At 26.6% G+C, this 6,307-nt stretch overlaps 1 pseudogene across 1 annotated transcript; it reads left to right on the forward strand.

The window, feature by feature from the left end:
* The first annotated feature begins 1,230 nt into the window (after window positions 1-1,230).
* On the forward strand, window positions 1,231-5,717 carry LOC105149552 (uncharacterized; annotated as a pseudogene). Its single transcript, XR_015544434.1, has 5 exons — window positions 1,231-1,517; window positions 1,963-2,227; window positions 3,774-3,904; window positions 4,125-4,285; window positions 4,968-5,717. The product of XR_015544434.1 is annotated as an uncharacterized LOC105149552 (transcript).
* Window positions 5,718-6,307: the final 590 nt, after the last annotated feature.

Below are 6,307 nucleotides of genomic sequence, written 5' to 3' on the forward strand. Positions count from 1 at the left end.
CTCGTCGCTCATCACATCCAGTATGTAGGAGGCATAACATGCAATAAACATTAATTAAAAGTAACATAATATCAATAAATAATGATTATAATTTTACATTAACAATATAACTGTTATGTAACTTATGTTATAAGTATTATAATTGTATTATGTTGTATTTAAATTGTAAAATGTAAAATTATAATATTGAAATTATGTTATTTTTAGTTTGTGTTTACCGAAAAGTTCTTAAAAATTTATTTAGAATAATTTTACTTAGGATAGCATTTTTATAGACAACTTTAGAGCCATATATATAAATAATTTTTTATAAATAATTTTTTTTTTATATATATAAATAATTTTTTAAGTAATCTTACATTTTAACATATAATATTTAAAAAATTAAATATCTAATACAAAGTTCGAGTGTAAATAACGACTATTTTTGTGTATCTCTTAAATCAAAAAAACATTAAAATTTAAATATTGAAAAGTGTTTACACACTGCAAAAGTTTAGTTGTTAACTAGATTAAGTGCGTTTATTATAATTGGTAGTGATTATCTAGTTTAAATTTATATACTTAAATTAAAATGGATATGTGGCATATCATCAAAATCTTATAATTTAGAACATGTTATTTGTTTGAATTAATAAATATTGGCTTAATACAGCTCGTGATCATTGCATATAAGTGAAGTGTAAATATGTTTTTGTAATAGAGACTGTTTCTCGAGGGAGAGTTTAAAGAAATATTATTTCAATTTTCAAACTATAATTAAGGATTTTATATATTTTAAAAGTTATAGTATATTTGTATATTTAAAAATATTTAATAAATATTAATTCATATTTGAAAAATTAAATTAATATGTAAAAAATGATCTAAGAAGCTTTATACTCGGAACAAACATCCACACAAAGTATAATAGTTTATTCAAAAAATAATAATGACAAAGATTGAATAGTAACTTCAATTAACCATATACATTTTTAGTATAATCATTGAATACAATAAATTATAACTAATACACTAATAGAATAGGAAAACCCATATAAAACTCTTGAATGTAGACAAGAAATACAGTTAAATACTACAAAATTTGATATGTATATCTATTTATCTATAGCTCAAGAATCAAAAGATCAAAAGAGTGGAGGAAGCCAGAAGAAGAGAAAGAAAATGTAATAAATTTTATCTTTATTAAGTTACTGCAAAGAATTGTTTTTCTAACATGGTGAGAAGGACATGATTTTTTGAGAAAATTCTCCATTTCCAATTCCTTTCAGAAATGGCCGTAAAAACACCGACATGGTTAAATCTATGCTTTGTGGAGAAGATTCTGCGAAAGTCGGAAATGACAATTCGATTCAGGTGATCGATATATTTTCGAAACTGGCCACGATGAAGGGTGACAACAACACTAGCGATATGATTAGGATTACTGTCGAATTTTCGCGCGGTTCTAAGATTAAAGAGAAAAAATCAATTATTATCAAACTTTCGCGTGAAGGTGTTCAACAGAAAATGATAAGATAATTTAATATGTACAAGATTTTTAATAAAGAAAGGAGGAGAAGTTAATTTAATATATTCAATGTTTCTATCAAAAGAAAAAAGAAGATAAAAAAAAAAGAAAGAGAAAAGAAGGAGAAGAGGGGAGAGAGAGAGAAAATTGTGACAAATTTTATTATTTCGCAGTACATTTCTTTTCAAGAAATATTAGGATAATTATTTTTGGGTAATAAATGTTTAAAATAAAATTTTTATAAATTACTTATAAGAAAGCGAATGTATATGCATTACTTTGTATTTAAAGAAAACATTCTTCATATTTTCAAATCTTCAAACATTCTACATACAAATTTTATGTAGATCTTACATAAGCCATTATAATACAAATAACATATTAGATTATAATTAATTTATTAGATTAAAGAATTCCACTTGTTAATCTTAAATAAATTTGGTATAGGATACACAAGCAGGTCTCTTTCACATCGAAATGTTGATGATGTCAGATACTTTGGATAAAATGAATAAGTTGTTAGGATCAAAGCATCGCTTGAGCGGGAAGATTCTTCACATGCAAAATGAAAATCCAATGCTTCTAGTGATCGAAGATCTTGCGTCTCTCGATTTTCGAATGGCCGATCGTATGTATGATCTTGATTTAAATCATTCCATACTGGCACTTCGCGGAATTGCCAGGTTTCATGCTGCCTCCGTAGCCCTTTGTGAGAAGGTAAATCACCATGTATGACACACAATCAGTCATAATAATTATTCTCGTCATAATTATTAAGAATTCGGATCAATGATACGAATGCAAGAACCATTCAGAGTTCAAATTTTCGTGTTGATATTAAACATAAAAGACTCTTAATATTAAATATAAGAATTTTATGTGGAATTAACGGAACATTATTTTGGTTACATTTTATGAACACTGCATTGCAAAAAATTTGTAAAATTATAGAATCAACGCATCTTATATAATCCTACAGAGAAATAATTTATAATTGTAATATTAAACACAAGAATCCCATTTTGAATACTGTATTAAACTTAAAATGTTGCGCTTTTTATTGTATAAGATTTTTTTATTTACGAGAAAGACTTCGTTGCATTCATTTAGCGATAATATCGCTCGCGAGTAAACAGTTTTATTGCTAAAAGTGTGTTATAAATACATTTTTTAATGTGTTTGACTTCTGAAAGCCTTACATATCTCAAAAAAAACATCTTTAAGGTCAGAGTCGCTGTAGTGAATAAAGCGTAATTATGCAAAGAAAATTTCATCGCCTAATTCCTATAATGCATTTTTATTTAACAATCTTTTAAAATCAAATACTTTTTAATACAAGTTTTAAATATTTTTACAGAGGATGCAGTTTTTCAATTTGTGTTTCTGATGTTGCTCGGAATATTATAGTTTTGAACGTACTGAAAGATTTTATTATAGTATCTCTGGGAAATAAATAAAAAAAAAAACTATCTGATCCGATTAATAATTTCAAATTCTGTAATACGGATTCTTTTAATTAATATACAGTATTCGTTTCAAAACAAATTAAATTTGACACAAATAAATATCCATAAATGGTACTCTCTTGTTAATGTACCTTTGCGCATTGCAGTGCACTACTTGCCACATCTGCTCAGAAGCTCTTCTTAAAACCATTTTTTGGTAAAATTTTAAAAATATTTAGGCTGACTCGTATCTTTCTCCGAAAAAAGATGTGCTCTAAATTTGCAAAGAAATTATATTATATATAAAATTACTACGGAGATTTCTTGTGTAGCTTGATCTGTACGATATTCCAAATTTCCTACTCGTATTACAACAAATCTAATTATTAGGGATACACCGGATATGCAGAAAGTATTGCTGGATATCTGATTCCTGGAAATATATCGAATCAAAACTTTATATTGAAACAAGATGGATAACGAATATCTGAAAACTTTATTATTACTGATATATTTTTTAAATTTTTTATTTGGTAAATGTCCGAAATTTGGGGCCGAATATTTGTCATATATTCGGTACTAAAATATCTAAAAATTATATTAGTGATAAAAAAAAGTATCCGTATTATATACATATTATTACATTATATACATATACGTCATTTCAATATAAAGTTTCTGCCGGATATATTGCTAGAAATCAAATTCTTCCCGCAATTCTTCCTGTATATTGGATGCAACTTTACTAATTATATTACTCCAAAATAAATGGATAAACATATCAAAATATTTTCTAATAAAAATATTTTAATATTCAGGAACCAAAGCAAAAAGAGATGTGTTCGAAAGGAATATTTAATGATCAGCTTCCATCAGAAATAAGAGATGTTTTTATTAAGAGTACTAAAGATTTAGCAAATGAGATTGTCAACTGGCCAGAAGTGAAAAAGTAAGATTTACATAAACAATAATATTTATTGCTTTACTTTTTAATATTCAAGATATTTTATTATGACATATAAGATAATAATAATTTAATATGAAGAAACAGAACATATTAAGGAGAAAATACAAATATAAGTGGATACAAATTATAGTTTAAAGCAAATATTCGTATTATTTTTATATGCTTTCATATGATTTTACATTAGTTTAACTTTTATTGCTAGATACTCGGAAAAAATTGTTAAACTCGCCGATCATATCAAATAGGATTGAATGCAACCAAGCTTGTGAAGACGAATTTAATGTTATTAATCATGGTGATTGTCATGCCAACAATTTGTTATTTAAATATGACAACAATGGCAAACCCATTGATCAGATTTTTGTAAGTACCATCACAGCATAAGAAATCGTGTACTTCTTCTGAACGTGGATGCTCATTGATTTGTTATAGTTATGACTTTATTTTGCGATTAAGAACTAAGATTAAACAAAACCATTCGTGAAATTTTTAGCACATTATACTTTTGTGTGATACGACTATATTGCTGCAACTTCGAATTTACTTTAAAAATATATTTTTTATACTTACAATTAGACAAATGTGAATTTTATTATAAACACAATTCAACATAGCTTAGTCACTTTATTCCAATTACCTACAATTCTGAGTTTTTATTATTAAGTGTTTTATTATTAAGTGTTTACACACAATTTTTATAATTAAGTGCAATGATATACATTTGCATAAGGATAAATTAAATTAATAAATGCACTATTATAGTAAATGTTAGCACAATTTAATCGTCTACAATTTCAGCTTGATTAATCAAGATAAACAGATAATGATAATATATGAGATGCTTGAAAATAGAATGTACCTAACCAGTTTAATTGCGTATGCAGACATATTCGTTTGCCCATGTCATCTATGTAAACTACTGTCTTTGTCTTCGCGACTTCCTGAACATGATGTTTCATTTCTTTTCTGATGCACGGATTTTATCTCCAACACAATTGTCGTAGACATAAAAGAGTGACATTCAAAAAAATTTACTTTACTGCAGGTAGATTTTCAAATATGCGTCTACGCATCGTCGGCACTTGATCTTCTCTATTTTTTCAATTCAAGTCTTTCTTTCGATGTCATTGAAAATAACGATATTTTATTAAATGAATACCTTGGCACTCAATAATTATGAAGCAATTAAACTGCAAAACGCAACCGCCCACCATGAAGGAACTGAAGGATATTTTAAAACGAAGAGCTAGCTATGGAATGATAATATTCTTTACCATTTTACCGTTTATGCTGTGCTGTAGGACTGAGGCGAATGAATTATTGAGCACTGGTATAAATTCAGGTTTCAAGAGCGAGAGTTATAAAAAGTTAATGATAAAAAGACTGCAACTTTATGACGATTGGGGTTTACTGGATCTCTAATGTTTACTTCACATTTAGTGGTAGAAAATCAAAATGGAAAATAAATAAAAATAAATAGTTACAGCTAGAGCTGCCATTCGTCCGGATTTCCGCGGAATTATCCTATAAAGTCATTTAGGAGCGTCCGTATGGATTTTTTTAAGCAAGATTTTTATAATTTTTATTAGATATATCTATTCATGTTGCACAAAATTCCTAAAAATTTTTGTATTGAAAATGAGATAAATTTATATTTGAGCGTGAAAAGAGAGAAAACGAAGATGCTGAGTGCAAAAAGTGCAAGTAACGCAAATTCAACCTATTGCACTGTATTATTTAATAACAGCTGCTTATCTACTGATCTTCTATCTGTGGCCGCCTTGCGCCTATCGATACACATTGATAATTTAAGTTTATAATTTGTTTTTTTATTATTCACTATGATGTAATAATTTACTATAGTTGTGTGACTATATTTAAAAAAAATATATATATATATGTATATATTACTTATATATTAATATTGTTATGTATTATACATTATATATTAACTTTTATTTGTTATATATTAATATTATTATATGTATATTATATCGATTATAATCCAGTTTCACTTTAATATTGTGATTTAATAAATACAAAATTAATAAATATACTTTGTAACTGTTCGAAATTTTCATTATTTGTGTTTTTTGTGCAAATATGTGAATTAAATATTTTAACAACATACACATCTTTTTCTCTTACGTACTTTTTTTTACTAGTAAACTCTATATTCTCAAAAATATCACAAGAGCCTTCAGATTTCCACCTGAGTACTCCCCGGTTATGTCATCGTTGTTGTTTATCAAACGTTAAATAAGAATGACATGATATTTGAAAAGCACCGAGGTAGAAATCAGAACACGTCTTAGAATGTATATTCTACATAAATCAAAAGTCTCTAGTAATAATTGTATAATGAATAAAAAATTGAATGCGTGA

This window comes from Acromyrmex echinatior, chromosome 3 (assembly GCF_024713525.1).
Source record: "Acromyrmex echinatior isolate Ae372 chromosome 3, ASM2471352v2, whole genome shotgun sequence".
Taxonomy (NCBI): domain Eukaryota; kingdom Metazoa; phylum Arthropoda; class Insecta; order Hymenoptera; family Formicidae; genus Acromyrmex; species Acromyrmex echinatior.